The 18,673-nt window shown below is 52.2% G+C and overlaps 1 pseudogene; it reads left to right on the plus strand.

The window, feature by feature from the left end:
• On the plus strand, positions 1-16,590 carry LOC115522121 (annotated as a pseudogene).
• The last annotated feature ends 2,083 nt before the right edge of the window (positions 16,591-18,673 follow it).

The following is an 18,673-nucleotide window of genomic DNA, read 5'->3' on the forward strand; positions in this document are numbered from 1 at the left end:
ATGACCTCGCCACCTCCCGAAGGGCCCCCTCCGAACACCATCACGCCGGGGGTGACGGTCCAACATGTGGATGTGGGAGGGGAAGAAACGTTCAGTCCGTAACACTTCATGTATACGTAAGGTAAAACCCTGGATCACGAGTAACTCGTTCAGCGAGGGTGCCGCGAGACCAGCAAAGGTTTCTAATACATTTTCGCTTGATAGACGAGCGATGTCTTGCAACACGAGTCGAACGTGATGCCACACGTCACATGATCACAACTCAGCCGATGGTTCCTGAAATTCGCTTTGATACACAAGCGCTTTGGATGACGAGCACGTTTCCAGAACGAATTCTGCGTGCAAACCAAAGTTCTACTGTTGTTTTTTTAATTTTTAAATGTTTTCTGTTTATTTTTGAGACAGAGACAGAGCATGAGTCGGGGAGGGGCAGAGAGAGAGGGAGACACGGAATCCGAAGCAGCACCAGGCTCCGAGCTGTCCGCACAGAGCCCGACGCGGGGCTCGAACTCACGGACTGTGAGATCATGACCTGAGCCCAAGTTAACCGACTGAGCCCCCCAGGCGCCCCCTTACTGTAACTCAAATTTGGCTCAGGCCTGATGGACGCTGCCACCCGCTTCTGTGAAACCACAGGCCCAAGACGCCGGCTTGATGTTTTCTACGACATAAACATACGCACAAACATACATGTGTACGGATGTGTCCCGAGCGTGTGTGCGTGTGTGTGCCAAGTACATGAATAAGTATGGAGGCAACTATTGCAGCAGATGCGTGTCTGTGTTTCCCCCACGATCAGACCACGCTCCGCGAGGGGCAGAGGCACCGCACCGGAAACCGCTTGCTTTGGGGAACAGAGATCTCGCTTGGCGTCCGCCTGAAGGGCTTCCAGTGAAGCCACCAGCCCGCGAGTCAGTGCATTCCCTTCCCAGCTCCAGGGGTTTGCAGGTGTTTGCTCACGCACGATGCCCCCTGATCCCCGTTCCCTCTTGCACACTAGACCCTCGACTGGTATTTTTAAGCACCACACACCCCTTGTTCCCCAGACACCTCTGTGCCTGCCCCGGTTATAGACCCTCAAGCATCCTCCCAGCCCCTCAGTTCTTCCAGCCCCACTACGTCCGGACATTCCCTCTATAAACATGTTCCTGAAATCAGACACAGTGTTGCCAACAGACTTGAGCAGTGTGACTCATTCCTAAGGGCAGGCCCTGTGCCGAGTGCTTCGTACGTGATCTCTTCGAGTCCTTCAAACAACCCTGACAGACAGGTACCCTTATCTCCACTCTACAGAAGCAGGAAGAAGTGTAGACATTGGCCCATGGTTTACACAATTGGGAGTAGCAAAAGTAGGACTTGAACCCAGATAGTAACCATTACTCATATCCTCCCCTAACCTGGGGGTTATGCTTCTAGTAATATGACCAAATGTAGCATCAGCTTCTTAAAAAAAATCCACATCTCACAGTTGTCTCATTTAACTTGCGGCCACTGTGTCAGTGGCGTTGACTTCAAGCTGCCCATAGGAGTTACTAGAGAAGCCTGGTTAAGAATTTGGATTCCAGGGCCACCTGGGTGGCTCAGTCGGTTGAGCAACCAACTCTTGGTTTTGGCTCAGGTCATGACCTCACAGATCATGAGTTCAAGCCCCACATCAGGCTCTGCACTGACAGCAGGGAACCTGCTTGAGATGCTCTCTCTCTTTCCCTCTCTCTCTGCCCCTCCCCTACTCATACTCTTCCTTTCTCTCAAAATAAATAAAACTTAAAAAAATAATACTTTATTAACAATTTGGATTCCAGAGGGACCTGGGAGGCTCAGTCAGTTAAGCGTCTGACTCTTGATTCCGGCTCAGGTCATACTCTGACAGTTCGTGAGTTTGAGCCCCCAGTCTGGCTCCAAGCTGACAGCGAGAAGCCTGCTTGGGGTTCTCTCTCTCTCTCTCTGCCTCTACCCCTGCTCATGTGCGCGTTTTCTGTCTCTCTCTCTCTCAAAATAAATCAATAAACTTAAAAAAAGAAAAGAATTTGGGTTCCCTGCGGAAGACGGCGGTGGCCCTGGCTGAAGTTGCTGGAGAAGCCCCCGGGACTGAGTGAAGGCAACAAACACAGAGCTCAGGGCGAGCGCCAGATTCCAGTTCTTCGAACGAGCAATGGTCCAAGTCTAACGGACTGACTGCCAAAGCGGCTCATCTTGTCGGGCCGGCCTGCAAAGAGTGTCTGCTGGCGAGCCCCGCAGAGGGAAAAGCAATAGTTCAGCCGGGTTTGGAGTGCAGGGTAACTCGAGCAGACGGACGCTCCAGGAAGGACGATGTCCACACTCCGTCGAAGGGCCGTAATTCAGATCTTGAAGACACAGTCCACTTGCAGGATATAACTTTACCTTCGCAGACATCCTATTATCCTCCGGACTTCATCGCTTTGTAGTTGACCTGACGGTTCAAGAAAAGGAGAAATGTCTTCATGTGTCTCACTGGTCTTGTCACAGTCGGCATTACCCAGGGATCGGGGATCAGGCAACAGGCCACATCTGTCCATTCTGTCTTCATCAAGAACAGACTATGTACCGGGGCGCCTGGGTGGCTCAGTCAGTGAAGCGTCCGACTGCGGCTCAGGTCACGATCTCGCGGTCCGTGGGTTTGAGCCCCGTGTCGTGATCTGTGCTGACAGCTCAGAGCCTGGAGCCTGCTTCAGATTCCACGTCTCCCTCTCCCTCTGCCGCCCCCCCATTCGCATGTGCGTGCTCGCTCGCTCTCCGTCTCTCAAAAAATTAAAAAATAAATTAAAAAATTAAAAAAAAAACAGACTAATTCCCACTAGAAGCTATGATGACATACAGAAGTGTGGTCACAGATATTTCCAAAGGAAAGTACATTCTGGACCAGAGGACTCACATAAATGGATAAGCAGTCATTCTTTGTTTGCGGAAGTTGATAGAATAAACTTATGTCTGAATCTTTTCTTTGTTCTTTCGTTGAAATTCTGCAGCTTTTATGTAAAACCTCCAACTGTCAAAACTGGAGCTGAGATCAAGTTATAAACTACCTTGTTTGTATAGATGAAATTTATTTTCGTAAAATGTGCAAATCAGCGGCTCAATCTTCAGGGAAAAAAAATAGTCCTTTCAGTGGCTGACCTGTTTGGCAATTTACTGACCTCTCTCTCATATTTTAAAATTCATTTTCTCCTTATGGATATTTACAGCTATTTGTTTATTAAAAACTATAATACATTGTGTCGAGGATACAGAAAGGGAAGACAGATGGGTTCGTTTTCAAATATTTATGTAAGCCAGTAAATGTGGTTAAGAAGGAAGGAAGGAAGGAAGGAAGGAAGGAAGGAAGGAAGGAAGGAAGGAAGGAAGGAAGGAAGGAAGAGAATTTGGGTTCCCAAACCCTATTCCAAACCTAGTTTAGAGGTAAGTCCTGGGGATCTGCATTCTAAAGCTAAACTGCAGATTTTCAGGCCTCAGACTTTCTGATGCAGGAGGTGTGGGGTAGGGCTTGAACATTCCTCTGTTTAAAAAACCTCCTTGGGAACAGCCAGGGCTTGGAGTCACCTCTCCCCTCCGGGGACGATTGAGCCTGGTAGGGAGGAGTCTGGAGCCTTTGCAGCTCCCAGTTCCACCACCCACCACTAGATGGCGACACTCTACGTCCCCCGCCAGCCCGGCCCAGCTCGGCCCAGACCACCAGGCCCACGCGGGGGCGGGGGTTGTGGGCAGGTGCCGTTGTTATCCCCGCCCCCTCCCTGCGCCCAAAGAGGGCGGCTCTTGATGGGAAAGGTCTTTTGTTTTTGTTTCCCCTCACAGAAGACCAGAAACACATCTTCAGCGGGACAGGCAAGATTTGGAAGCGGGGCTCAGGGCAAATCAGAATAGCTGTTGCCCCCCACCCCCACCCCCACCCCCGAGGATTCCCTCCCAGGCAGGACACCCGGATCCTGAGCGGGCACAGCGCTGGAGGGGGGCTGAGGAACCGGGCCGATGACAGCCGAGGCTTGGGCAGTTCCCAGGTGGGTGGCCCTAGGAGCAAGGACATGCTGGGAGCTAGCAGGGTAGGGTACTTTTTCTCCAGCCATTGTTCCCAGGCAGAGAAGGCTATAAAACAGTCCCATGGGACCATGTGGGCAGCCTGAGGGAGGCAGATACACCCTTGCGGCACCTGAAGAATGGCCATAAACTTCACCTTGTCCAGCCACCTGCCTTCTCCTGCTCCTGGACAATAAATGAGGCTTCCTCCTGGCCCCTGGGCATGCCAAAGGGGCCTCTCCCTCTGTGCCAGGGCACCACAGGGGCCATCAGGCAGCCTGCGTGTGGGAAGGGGGGGGACCCTCGGGGCAAAGGAAGGCAAATGCATGGAAGGACTCCACGGGGGTCACATCGGTGGGCCCCCGGGCACTCCCACACCCTCATCCCCGGAGCCTGTGACCGTGTTAGGTTACACGGCAAAGGGGCACGCAGATTGCAGATTGCTGATGGAATCGGGCTGCTGATCAGGTGACTTTAAACTGGGAAGATGATGCTATTCCAGGATTATCTGCGAGGGGCCTAGAAGGGGGCGAGGGGGACGGAAGAGGAGGGCGCAGAGAGAGGTGCCACTCTGGCAGGGTTCGCACCCAGAGGCAGGAGCCACAGCACGGGGGAGCCTCTAGCTGCTGGAAAAGGCAAGGAAAGGGACTCTCCCCCGGAAGGCTCCAGAGAGGAGCGCAGCTGTGCCCGCACCGGGATCTTCAGCCCAGGGAGGCCCGCGTCAGAGTCTGGCCTGCAAAACCGAAACGGAACGCATCGTGTTGGGCAAGGCACCGCGTTCCTGGTGTTCGTGACAGCAGCAGCCTTGGGAAGCAACGGGGCAAGGTCCATCACCCCCCCACCCCCGTGCCCTGCTCAGCCCCGGCGCTGGGGGGGGGGGGGGCAGGTGACGGAAGCAACCTCTGTTTTAGGGAAGATCCTAAGTGAGGTGGAATAACGCGCCGTTTCCGGTCGCCGGGTAAGAGGAAGACGACCTGGCGTCCAACTCGATTCTGCCAGCCCCCAAACCCGAGATCCTTCTGCCGCCCTGAAGGCAGAGCCGGGTGCCCCAGGCCCGGCGGGCAGCTTCTGAAGCGGCTCCCGTCAGCCCCGCCTCCTGGTGGTCCTGCTCTGCTGAAACCCCCTCCCCTCGAGCGTGATCTGCTTCTTAGAGCCCCGCAGATACGACGGGAGGTCGCTCGTCACGCCAGGTCACAACCTAGAACACAAGAGCCGCGATTCGCCCCTGCCAGGAGGTCCTTCTGCACGCGAGGCCCGCTTACATCAGCCCCCCCACCAGCTTCTCGCAGGTGCACAGCCAACTGGGACCCGATTCGGGGTCCAGAGACCGGCCTCCAAGGTCGGCCCCACCCACTTCCTACCTGCATGACCTTGCCTGGACCATACCTCAGTCCCAGTCACCTTGCCCAGAAGAGGGGCATGAGACTAGTTGTACCTTTCTCTCCCCGGGGTCGTTGGGGGGCTGGAGGAGACCCAGGCAGGGGAGTTCCCCGAGGGGCAGAGTACCATCTAGGTCGCGTAGGGGTCACGGCTGAGCTGGTCATACACCCATGCGCTAAACCTCAGCAGGTGCTAGCTGGGAGGGGGCAGGTGCTGTGAAGTTCGTGTATTCATTCATCAAATGCTTATCCCGAGTCAGCATCAGGTGTTATCAGGGGAGTCGCCTTGGGCAATATGGAAGCAAGTGGGACCTGCTCCCTCCCCCTCGAGGGGCTGACATTCTACTCAAGGAAGACCTGTGAGCAAACATTCCTGAAGGGTGACAGGAGCTCTCACGGGGCACGCGAGGCACAGGAAAGGCCACAAGCAGGGGCGCCCTGGCCTCCTGGGGCTCTCTGGGGGGCTCCATCTGTGTGAGGGGGTGACAGCTGCCCTCCTGAACCCGAGTTTGAGAAAACCATAGGGGAAAGGAGGGGGGTGGTGGTCAGAGGGGAAAGGGCCCTGCGCCATCGGCCAGAGGGCGCGTGTTAGGGTCACCACCGCCTCCCATTTGCCTCCCGGGCATGGAAGCCGCGACCCTCGCTGGTCTCAGCCTCTCATCCGGAAAGGAAAGCCTGTGGGCAACGCGGCCCTTCCAGCCCCGACAGTGGGGGGGTTCTAGAAAAGGTGGTGGTGTTCCCATTAGAGCACTCTGCCGGACTGACCCTGAACTTGGTGGTGCAGCTGGACTGCACTCCTCAGGAAGGTGGGGGTGGGTGGGTCATCCCCAGGCCTGCTCCCCAGCCCCCCACTCTGTGCCTTTGTCCAGAGGTGTCTCCTTTTCAGAGACCCACTTTTCTTTTTTTTTTAAATGATTCTTATTTGTATCATATTTTTTAAATATGAAATTTATCGTCAAATCGGTTTCCATACAACAGCCAGTGCTCATCCCAGCAGGTGCCCTCCTCAGTGCCCATCAGCCACTTTCCCCTCCCTCCCACCCCCCATCAACCCTCAGTTTATTCTCAGTTTGTAAGAGTCTCTTATGGTTTGGCTCCCTCCCTCAGAGACCCACTTTTCAAGAAGTGGGGCCCCAGTAATGACTGCCACTCCCCCTGCCACCTGACAGATGTGTTTTATCACACTCCACCCATTTGCTGTACTAACATCATTCTGGCTCGGGAAATAGCATAGCCTCGGAAGACAGAAGATGGGAAAAGAGATAAACGTCCTGTGCCCGAAACATACAAATTAAGAGGGAGATATAAATATTTTTCCAATGATGCAAATTCTATTAACTCTGGAATCGGTTTTCCGTTTTTTCCCATCTATAATCTCAGATAAGTAACAGGAGTGAAAAGTTATTCACGTAGTTCTATAACTATTCATGCGAATTGAACAGGTATTTGTGGGCTAGCTTGGAAAACCACCTTGGCCTTAATAACGTCGTTGCTATAAGAAAACAGATTTTGATTCCCAGTTCACACAACTATCAAAACACCTTTGGAATGTAACCGGCTGGTTAGGTGCGGACTGGCCAGCTCCCATAAAGCTTTCTTGAATATTTCACACATGAGCACTCCGTGCTTGATCGTCACTGGTAATGCCGTTGGGGGAGGACATAAGGACAGAATACCTTTTTCTCCCCCAGGCAGCCATCCTGTTAAAGAAGCTCCCAATGGATAGAACTCTACACCTGGAAGGGGAGAAGTGATTCTTAAGTGAATGTAAGGGGCAAGATCAAATTTAAAACCTTCCAGGGAAGAAGGATAACCACGAATTTCATGGGAAAATGAGACTATCAAAAATTTAAACCCGAGTCCTTCTAAGGGGCCTAGGGTAATTTTAAAGATTCAGAGATTCAGGGTGCCTGGGGGGCTCAGTCAGTTAAGCGTCTGACTTCAGCTCAGGCCATGATCTCACGGTTCATGGGTTTGAGCCCCGCATCAGGCTCTGGGCTGACAGCTCAGAGCACAGAGCCTACTTTGGATTCTGCGTCTCCCTCTCTTTCTGCCCCTCTCCCACTCCCGCTCTGTCTCTCTCTCTCTCTCAAAAATAAATAAACATAAAAAATATTAAAAAAAAAAAAAGATTCAGAGATTCATTAAAAAGACCTTGGATGAAGTTCCCATTGCCAAATGGTGAAAAGGTCCTGCGAGATTCACCCCCTCAGCCTTCAGAAGGCCTTCAGAAGGCCAGCAGGTGCACCCGGATCAGTCACCTCAAGCCAGAAGCAGCCTTATCTGTTGACCTCAAGGCGCCAAGCCATGATGGAAAGCAGAGCCCTCGTTCAGGGGTCCTCGAGCATAGGAAACACCTGAATGGATGTTTAAAACACATGCTCCAAGGGGCCCCTGGGTGGCTCAGCCAGTTAAGCCTCTGACTTGGGCTCAGGTCATGATCTGTGGTTCACAAGTTCAAGCCCCGCGCCGGGCTCTGGGCTGATAGCCTGGAGCCTGCCTCGAATTCTGTGTCTCCTCTTCTCTCTCTGTCCTTCTCCCACTCATGTTCTGTCTCTCTCTCTCTCTCTCTCTCTCTCTCTCTCAAAAATAAATGAACATTTTTAAAAAATTAAAAAACAAAACACACAGCTGTCCCACCCTAGACACACTGAGCTAGGTTGTTCTTAATCCTGGAGGTGAGGCATGGTAGAAACACCTGGAGCGTTTTTTTACACCCTAATGTTAGGGTCCCGCCCGCAGAGATTACTATTCCATTGGGGGAGCTCGTGTGATTCTTCAAAAGGTGTTCCTCACATGCAGCCGAGATTAAACATCCCTGACGTTTTAATCCGACTTCCCATCCAATGTAAGAGTTTCCCGAAACAACTTCCTAGAGGTCTCCAGCCTCGTTCCCAGACGTCCTCCCTCCTCGTTACCACTGAGAGCACAGCAAACACTATGTAAATGCTGGCTGCCGTTATTATTGGTGTTGGTATTACCATTATTACTATCCTCGTTTGTATTTGGTCACGGGGGCAAATTCAGCCCAGCTGTCCCCATAACCCAGGTGCCAAGACCCTCAGGTTTGGGTAGAGCATGGGAGCTACGCTAAGCCAATCAGAGTAGTGTTTCATCCCCCTACCTGCCCCCCAGTGATTGGTTCAGCAATGAGCATGTGACCCAGTCAGAGCCCAAAGTGAGCTTATATTGAAATTGTTGGCCAAGAGAATCACCCACTCTCCCCCTTAATCCTGGGAGGGCGTCAGTCTTACCCAGCCAGAGCCACCAAGATGAGAGGCAAGTTGTTTGAGAATAAGGCAGCACAGAAAAGAAGGGAAGCCAAAAGATGGAGAGAGACGTCATCTAGATGACATCATTTCACTCACCTGGATCCAACCATACTTGAAGCTGTTAGAGTCCTGGACTTCACATTCTCTTTTCTCCCTAAGTCAATTGGCATCTTGTTTTGTTTTGGGACTTGCAGACGACAAAGACATGCTAATATATTCACCTGATACCCAAGCTCACCCCGGACCGTACCCATGCTGGGCTCTTGCCCCTGAGCCCCCTACCAGCGACGAGGGCATTGCCACCTGATGACGAGTTTCCCAGGTGCCAGCCGCCTGCCTGGCTGTGCTTATTCTCCATCGCCGTGAACTGCTCACATGTCAGGACACCCTCTAGGTCATCTTGGATTAGGATGACCAGCCGTCCCAATGTGCCCAGCACTGAGGAGGCTCCCGGAATACGGGACTTCCCGGAATATGCTGAAACCAAAGAAGTCTCAGCAAACCAGTGCAGGTTGGTCACCCTCTTTCGGATTGTGTACTAACTGGAACTGGAAACCTCTAGAACTTCGGGACACTGAGCTCTGCCAGCAGCCAACACGGCTGGGGCTGCCCCCCATTCCGCTGGAGGCACGGGGAGGGACACGGGACCAGACCTCCCATCCTTCCTGCCTGCTGTGCCCAGCCGGTGCCCGCCGAAGCCTTGGGTGGCTGCCTCCGGGAAAGAAAGCAGAGAGTAGGGACAGCGAGTGAATGCATCCTCCCCACATCCCCGCAAGGTAACCTAGTTTTCGGTTGGAAAATTTAAGGTGTGAAAGTAATAAGATCACGTGTATAGGATTCTAGCACAGTCCCTGATGAGCCCTAGGTGAAGAGGGTAGCTGGTACTCTGCTCACAGCAATGGCTGATTATAATTTTATAGTGCTTCCTCTATGCTGGGACTCACTTTTTTTTAATTTTTATTTATTTATTTTGAGAGAGAGAGTGAGTGTAAGTGGGAGAGGGTCAGAGAGAGAGAGAGAGGGAGAGAGAGAATCCCAAGCAAGCTCTATGCTTAGTGCAGAGCCCGACGTGGGACTCCATTCCACAGCCACGAGATCATGACCTGAGCTAAAATCAAGATTCAGATGCTTAACCGACTGAGCCACCCAGGTGCCCCTATGCGAGGCCTTATTGTCAGCATTTCAGTGATACCCACCTATTTGTCCTGATAACCTCGGGAGGTAGGTAACATTATCCCACTTTTTCGGGAGAGAAACCCCCCAAATCTGCCTCATGAGGTCGAATTATGAGCCATTGTTCGGGAATCGGCCTCCCCTTCAGGCCTGACTACTGTCTATTCATTCAACAAGCATTTAATTGAGCACCTACTAGGTGCCAGGCACTGTGTTAGGCACTGGGAATATTGCACTGGACCAGACAGTCCCCACTGCCCTGGAGTTTACATTTTAGTGGAAAGGACACCAGTAAAGAAGGAAATGAGTAGCAGAAACCAGCCCTGCCTGGCTTTTGCAAGAGGGAATTTACTGGAAGGAGCTCCCAGGGCATCGCAGAATGGATGGGTCTGCTCAACTTCAGATCCAGAAGGGGAGCATCTGATTGGGTCACGTGCCCACCGCCGCGGCTGTGGGAGGGCAGAGCCCCCAAGTACCTTCCTTTCTACCGGACTGCGCACAGAGGAGATGAGTAATCCCCCCAAAAGGACATGAGATGGGGGGGGGGGAGACAGATGTCAGGCCTCCAGAAAAGCAACAAGCATCGGCGACCCTAGCCCTCGAGTAGTTAAAGTCAGGACACTCCACCTACAACCGGTCTCTCCTCTGAGCTGAAACCCTCATTCCCCACCCCTACTTGGGACTCAGTTTCATCAACCTAATCCTAGAACTGTAGGACTTTATTTTTTTTTTCAACGTTTATTTATTTTTGGGACAGAGAGAGACAGAGCATGAACGGGGGAGGGGCAGAGAGAGAGGGAGACACAGAATCGGAAACAGGCTCCAGGCTCTGAGCCATCAGCCCAGAGCCCGACGCGGGGCTCGAACTCACGGACCGCGAGATCATGACCTGAGCCGAAGTCGGCCGCTCAACCGACTGCGCCACCCAGGCGCCCCATAGAACTGTAGGACTTTAGAGCTGAAAGCTGAAGGAACCCAGCCATGCAGGTGACCAAAGCCCTGCCATGCACGTGTGGGAGAAGCGGGCTGTATAGCTCAGGTCCCAACCATGGAACCAGAATCAGTAGAAGGCATGTATTTGGAAATTTATCGCAAGTTGTTTGAGGGGCTGTCGAGGCAAGCCAAACTCCGTCGGGGGCGGGCCATCGGGAAGGGCGGGCTAACACTCTCACGCAGCAGGGGCTGGGGGGGGGGGTGGAGGGCGAGGGTTAACCACAGGTTCCCTGGGTAGGGTTTATCTTTCATCAGGGAAACCTCAGCTATGCTTCTAGGGCCTTTCAACTGATTAGATTCGGCCCGCCCAGATGAGCTAGCTACCCTACTTTACTGAAAGTCCATCACGTTGGACTTTGATCACATCGCAGCATCACCTAGATGCACACTCGATGTGTAACTGACGGGCAGAGCCTGGCCGAGCGGACACACACGAGTGCCCATCACACAGAGGTGACCTCACTAAGCCTCCGAGAAGATGTGGCACGTTTAGGGTCTCGAGAGAAAATGAAGGAAAATGTAACGCCCGGTTCAATTTGAATTTCAGACAAACAATGAATCGTTTTTGAGTAGGCACGTGCAAAGGAGGAAGACAGAAAATGTTCTTTGAAAGCCCTCCTACCTATAAAGACTTGAACTCGGAAGCAACCCCCGGGAAGGAATTGGCATACAAGGACCCTTGGCCCCTGTCGCTCACTAGCCAGCCATCCATTTGGAGAATATTTATTGAGCACCTATTGTGTGCTAAGCAAAAGGGCTGTAGCGAACAGCCCCATAGTGAGTGTTTGCCAGGTTCTAGCTGCTTTTACGCTTATTAATTCATTTAATATGTACAAACCAGTGGGGTCGGTGTAATTCCTATTTATAATGAGGCAACCAAGGCAAAAAGATTAAGAAATTGTCCACAGTCCCAGAGCAGGTAATTGGGAGACTTGGGATCTGAACCCAGGTAATTTGGCTTTAGAGTTCATAATCCTCGATACCTGTGTATTAGGGTTCAATGCAACAGAACCAGCGGGAGATTTCATATGCATCTAAAGGGAGGGAGGGAGGGAGGAAGGAAGGAAAGAGAGAAGAAGGGAAGGAGGGAAGGGAGGAGGGAAGGAAGGAGGAAGGGAGGGAGGAAGGAAGGGGGGAAGGGAGGAAGGAAATAGCCTTTAAAAGCCTCACGTATGATAAATACATATATATAGCATGGAAGGCACATACTGTCACCTCCATGTGTCACCCTCACACTCTTGGTCACACGGCCAGCTCCACTCAGTGTGGGAAGGGATGGCTAAGCTGGGACTACCAGGAGGTGGGGGTCACTCCGGCCATCTCAGAGGCGCTGCCGACTTCCCCGCTAATCTGTCCCTCTAGGTGCTGAGCTTAGTACTTGGGGAATTGAGAGTGAACAGGACCAACCCGTTCCCTGCCTTACAGCACAAGAGGCCAAACACCCAGTAAGTAAACAAAGAAGTAAATCATCACAAATTGCAGTGTTAAAAAGAAAGCAGAGGGGCACGTGGGTGGCTCCGTTGGTTGAGCATCCGACTTCGCTCAGCTCATGATCTCACAGTTTGTGGGTTTGAGCCCCATGTCGGGCTCTTTGCTGACAGTGCAGAACCTGCTCGGGATCCTCTCTCCCTCCCTCTCCCTCTCTGCCCCTCCCCTGCTCTCTCTTCCTCTATCTCAAAATTAATTTAAAAATTAAAAAAAAAAAAAATATATATATATATATATATATATATTAGAGAAGGCAGAGAGCAGAGGTGGAAAAGTCTTGGGGCCCAAAGGAGAAAGGTCAGTGGGGCTGGAGCGCCTTCAGGCAGCACAGGTGCTTAGAGCCCCGGTGAGTGGGGGGCGGGGGGGCTTTGTCACAACAGCTCCCAGAGGAAAGAGAAATTGGGGTGCAGATAAAGGACAGGAGAAGAAGCATCAAAGTGACCTCCCCTGCCCCAAACTCACACACACACACACACACACACACACACACACACACACACACACACTTACTTGCTTGAAGGGCTCAGGCCCGTGTTGGGGGAGGACACAGTGAGACCTTTTCCCTGGCTGACTTTGGGGAAGGAAACCTGAAGGAGGGATCTGGAAGGATGGAGAAGACCTTCCACCTGAAACTCAGTGCTTTGCTTCTTTGCAAAGTGCACCTGCTCTGCATCCCAGGGGGTCTTGCATTAAGATGGAGATGAACTGGCCAGGAAGTCTGGTGGATGCTGCCTTCGAAACTCCATGCCTCCCTCCGCTGTCCCCGCCTGCCTGCCCAAGCCCCCCCCCCCCATCTGTCCCTGGATTCTTGTCACAGCCTCTTAACTGGTCTCCCTGCTTCTGTCCTCGTCTCCATCTGTTCTCCACATAGCAGCCAACTCCCCTTAGAAATGTTAAGTCAGATCTTGTCACTCCTCTGAGGGAAACTCTGTAGGCTCTGTAGGTCACTGAATAAAAGCCAAAGTCCTCATAGCCACCTATACGGCCCCTCTGCCCTCTGCCCCTCGCCTCTCTGACCTCATGTTCCATACCCCTCCCACTCGTTCGACTCATTCCCACCAAACCATCCTTAATGTTCCCCAGTTACCGCCAGGAGCCTGCCTCAGGGCCTTTGCACTTGCTGTCTCCCTGCCCAGAACACTCTCCCCGTCCCACAGCCCCCCTCACCACTGCACCCGCCACCTCTTTCAGGGCTTCTGAATATCACCTTCCCTGACCACTGTGTTCAAAACTCCCACCCTCCCTGTCCCCCAAGCCTCCAACATTTCCTCCTCTTTCCTGCTTTAATCTATAGCACTGATTGGGGCACCTGGGTGGCTCAGTCGGTTGGGCGTCCGACTTCGGCTCAGGTCATGATCTCACGGTTCGTGGGTTCGAGCCCCACGTCGGGCTCTGTGCTGACGGCTCAGAGCCTGGAGCCTGCTTCGGATTCTGTGTCTCCCTCCCTCTCTGCCCCTCCCCTGCTTGCATTCTGTCTCTGTCTCTCTCAAAAAGAAATAAACATTAAAAAAAATGTAATTGATAGCACTGCTCTTTCTCCAACTCACCTCACTCTCTGTACTTATTTCTGAGTTTATTGGCCTTCTCCCCTGAGAGATGCAAGTTATAGGAGAGCAGGAATGCTAGTCTGTTTCCTCTCCTGCTGTGTGCCCAGAAACGAAAACCGTAGCTGGCACATGGTAGGCGGTCAAGGTCGAATAGAGTAAATCTAGAATCTGACATCCAATAATCATGGAAGGGTGACCGACCAGAAGACGCTAAACTCTTGGGACAACAGTTCCCGTTTGGCAGATAGGCACTGGGAAAGGCCAATGAATATAATCCCTTTCTCCCAATTTGCAATTTTTTTAAAAGTAGGCTCCACACTCGGCACAGAGCCCAACATGGGGCTCAAACTCAGGACCCTGAGATCAAGACCCGAGCTGAGACCAGGACTCGGACGCTTAACTGCCTGAGCCACCCAGGCGCCCCTCCCTTCCTCCCCGTTTGCAGAGGAGGCTGCTAGAGGCCAGGAATCTTTGTGTCCCTGGCCCTGTCATGTCACCGGCTGTGAGGCTTTCGGTAAGTCCCTTCTCTGGGCATCAGTTTTCCTATCTGTAAAATGGGAGAAATGGATTCACTCATCTCTGAATTCCTGCGCTACTTTCAAGACTCAACAGGCACCATCAGCAGGAGAATGAGTAGAACTTTCTTCCAGGTTTCAGAAAATCTCTATGTACGTTGCCAGCACAGGGTCAGATGACGTTTTTGAAAGGGGAAATGCTCTTGGCAAGTGGCCAACATATTTTTACATCTTCTGCTGAATGTGGCTGCCGTGGTGCCTCTGTCTCCTTTCCATTTCTCAGACTCTCATGCCTGCAACCCCGAGGCGGCTGTGCAGGGGGAGGGGAGGGGAGGGGAGGGAAACACAGTAGTTCCCTATTTCCTTATCTTGGAGCATTTTCTTTCTCTCTTGTTTTAATTTTTTTTTTTTAAGAGAGAAAGAGTGCAAGCAGGGGAGGGGCAGAGAGAGAGAGAGAGAGAGAGAGAGAGAGAGAGAGAGAGAATCCCAAGCAGGCTCCATGCTCAGCTCGGCACAGAGCCTGACACAGAGCTCGATCCCACGACCGTGAGATCATGACCTGAGCAGAAATCAAGAGTCAGATGCTCAACTGACTGAGCCACCCTGGTGCCTGTGTTGGAGCATTTGCTAAAAGAATGTCTAAAAGGGCTGGAACCGGGGCATCTGGGTGGCTTAGTGAGTTGAGCGTCCAACTTCAGCTCAGGACATGATCTCCCGGTTCACGGGTTCGAGCTCTGTGTCGTGTTCTGTGCTGACAGCTCAGAGCCTGGAACCTGCTTCGGATTCTGTGTCTCCCTCTCTCTCTGCCCCTCCCCCACTTACGCTCTGTCTCACTCTCTCTGTCAATAATAAATAAACATTTTTTAAAAATGAAATAAAAGGGCTGGAACCACTTCTGTATGCCTGACAGAAACAAGGGCTTCTATGCACCAAGAGCCAGGTGCAAAAATGTTCACAGCTACTTTATTCATAATATCCCCAAGCCAGAAAGGAAGCAAATAAAAACATACATAATGGGACATTCATACAGTGGAATATTATACAGCAGGTAAGAAAAATGGAGGCCAGGTATACAAAGACCCGGATAGAATGTTGAAAGAAGTCAGTCACAAAAGGATACACACTGTATGATTCTGTGCATTTGAAGTTCAAAAATGGGGAATAGTAGTTGAAGGTGATAAAGGTTAGAATTGGGGTGACTCTGGGGAGTCTTGAACCGGGAAAGGGTTTGGGGCAGCCTTCTTGGGTCCTGGGAATGCTCTAGATTTTGATCTGGGTGGTGACTGTACATGGGTAGAAACCCATCGAGCTGTCCACTTAAAGAGTTTTGCACTTCACTAAATGTCAATTGTGTTTTGAAGAAAGAAAGAAAAAGAAAAAGGAAGGAAGAAGGGAAGGAAGGAAGAAAGGAAGGGAGAAAGAAAGAAAGAGAGGAAGAGAGGAAGGAAGAAAGGAAGGAAGGAAGAATGAATAAGTAAAGGGCTGGCGCCAGAGGAGAGTTCCAGCACAGGGGGACCCCCCCCCCATCAACAGGGGATTTCCATGAGATCGGGTGGCAGTTCCCACCGCCTCCGGCAGCCCACAAAGGCATTAACTCAGAACTCAGCACGTCTGGCCACGACTTCCTCCTGAGCAGCCCGGCCCCCAGAAGCCGAGAGGACACAGGGCCCAGCGGCTTCTGGCCCAGGCTGCTGGTGCTCCTCCTCTCCCCTCCTACCTACCCTTCCCCCCTCCCGCCCCTTTCCTGAGAGCCAGGCCCTCCCAGTGGGCCCCATGTCTCCGCCCTTTGCTCTCCTCCCCCAACAGTGCTCCACCATCCAGGATGAGCTGGGTGATCCCAGCCTGGCACCTTCCTCCTGGCCTCTCTGGCTCGCTAGTCCCACAGCTGGTACTCCGGTGCCAGCCGAGACGCTGGAGAGTCTAGTTCAACTGGCAGGACTATGTCCTTGACCCCCCGATCACAGGTGTGCTGAGTGACCCCAGCCTCGAGAGCAGCGACATTATCACCCCACCCCTCCCTGACCCAGAACAGTTTCATTCGTGTTGGGAGTTTTCCTCCAATAATAAGATCCTCCTTTTACCGAACTTACGAGCCACGCATTGCTTGCTGCACTTGACAGACATCGACTTGGTCGGGACTATTAATGACCCCATTGTACAGATGAGGAAGCTGAGGCTCCACAAGACTGAATGACTCACCCGAGGAGCTGTAGCGTGACTACAGAGCCAGGATTTGAACCCAGATAACCCAGCTGCAGAGCCATGTGCCCAAGCATCGACCGAGACTGCCTCATATAGAAAGAACTCTAAACATCAGTGCCCGCATTTCGAATGGTGCCTGGGGTTAGCTAAAAGGCGATACAGGTGAAAGAAAGGGTTAAGTTTCTAGCAGGAAAATATCTCAATCTCAAATGATGCAATTTTTTGTTCTTTTTTTTAACATTGAGTTCCATGGAACTAAAACCAAAACGAAACAAAACCCTTCCCTCCCTCTGGCCACACAGAGGGCCAGTTAGCCCAAAGGTCTGTCCAAACCTGGTGCGGATGCTCTGCAAGGTGGATGCCTTCAGCTTGCGAGGCGGGCTGCCGACGGACGCATTGACGGCGGCCAGCATGCATCTACCCTTTCCTGTAACTGGATTTGCCAACTTTCTGACTCAAGCTCTCGTTTTATCCTTCCATTTTTATCTCCGTTCTCCAGGGAGTGGATCTGTCCTGACTGTCTGGACGCTCCTGCTGCGGTCAAAGTGGCGCGCGGTGGAGGTCAATAGATTTCCCTGGGCCAATGATCAGCAAGCTGACGGTCACAGCCATCCTGCCAATCAGCCGGGGGCATAGGCGGGCCTTAGGAAAATCTAGGCCAATGGCCTTTCAGTTTCCCCCAGGTAAGGATTCCGACTGGCCTCTACCGCGCACAGATGGTCAGGGACCTGGGAGTGCCGGAAGCAGAGAGGTGGGAGGTGAAGTCAGGCCACACGTTTGGGGGACCTGGGTGGCTGGGTTGATCTACTCTGAGTTCACGTCTCAGCTTTGCCCCCTCATTAGCTACTGACTTTGGACAAGCACTTCACCTCAGTCTCATTTCCAGTTTGAGGTTGAAATGAGGTAACACACGTGAATTGCTTAGCACAGCCCCTGGCATGTAGACAGATGATGGAGGGTGACCTCATAAGTTAACGGGTATGTTTTTTATTCCCAGTTTTTGTTACTGTTTCAAGATCCTCTCCGCCCCCCCAAAAATTCAGGCAGATGTTTCCATCTGCCTCCAGGAAGGGAGGACACAGTGTAAAAAAGCGAACCAGACAATCCTGGCTTTTGGATTTTGAAAGCCTGGGAAATAAGGGGAAACAGAAAGGACTGTTGTGTATAGACAATAGAACGGGGGTGGGGGGGGTGGGCAAAGTGGGGAGAAAGACCCAGAAGCTGGACTAGCAAGGATTCCTGCCTCTTGGGGCAAAAATAAAGGTTCCCAGGTCAGGAGGAGGAGGGAGAGTCTGAAAGGAAAGGAGGAAAACTGAGAATGAGGGCCCTGGGCTATGTCCCATGGTGTCCCTATCCGGTGTGGAGCCAGGGAGGGCAGCGAGACCCTGGACTGAGTGGCCATTTGATAAATCTAGGCAAACGGGTCTGAGACAGCTCCCCAGTGTTTTTCTCGCCCCAGCAAGGAGCAGGAGAAAAATGGGCCCCAGGGACCCAAAAGTGACGCAGCAGTAGGAAAAAGTGGGGACTGCCAACTCAAGCGTCTATGGGAGCCAGGCAAATTTTGCAGATGAGTGAATCCAGGCCCCGTGTTGATAGGAAATGGGGGGAAACTGTGGCTTAGCCACTGGGGGCACGCCTGTTGCATAGGGGCAGCCGCCACAGAGGAGGGTCCCGCGGATCACTGCCCCACTGGGTCGTGTGCCCAGAGTGATCTGCCCCAGGTGTCCAGATTCTGTTTTGTTTTGTTTGGTCTTTACGAGACATGAAAATCTTTATTATTTTTTACAAGACATGAAAATCTTTTTTTTTTTTTCCTTTCAAATATCTTATGTGAAAACTCCCATTGCAGGTTATTGGCAACTGATCTTTTAAAATACTCTATGGGTCAGGGGGCGCCTGGGTGGCCCAGTAAGTTAAGCGTCCGGCTTCGGCTCAGGTCCTGATCTCGTGGGTCGTGGGTTCGAGCCCCGCGTCGGGCTCTGTGCCGACGGCTCGGAGCCTGGAGCCCGCTTCTGATTCTGTGTCTCCCTCTCTCTCTGACCCTCCCCCGCTCACACTCTGTCTCTCTCTCCCTC

Source organism: Lynx canadensis, chromosome C1 (genome assembly GCF_007474595.2).
Source record: "Lynx canadensis isolate LIC74 chromosome C1, mLynCan4.pri.v2, whole genome shotgun sequence".
NCBI classification, from domain to species: Eukaryota; Metazoa; Chordata; class Mammalia; order Carnivora; family Felidae; genus Lynx; species Lynx canadensis.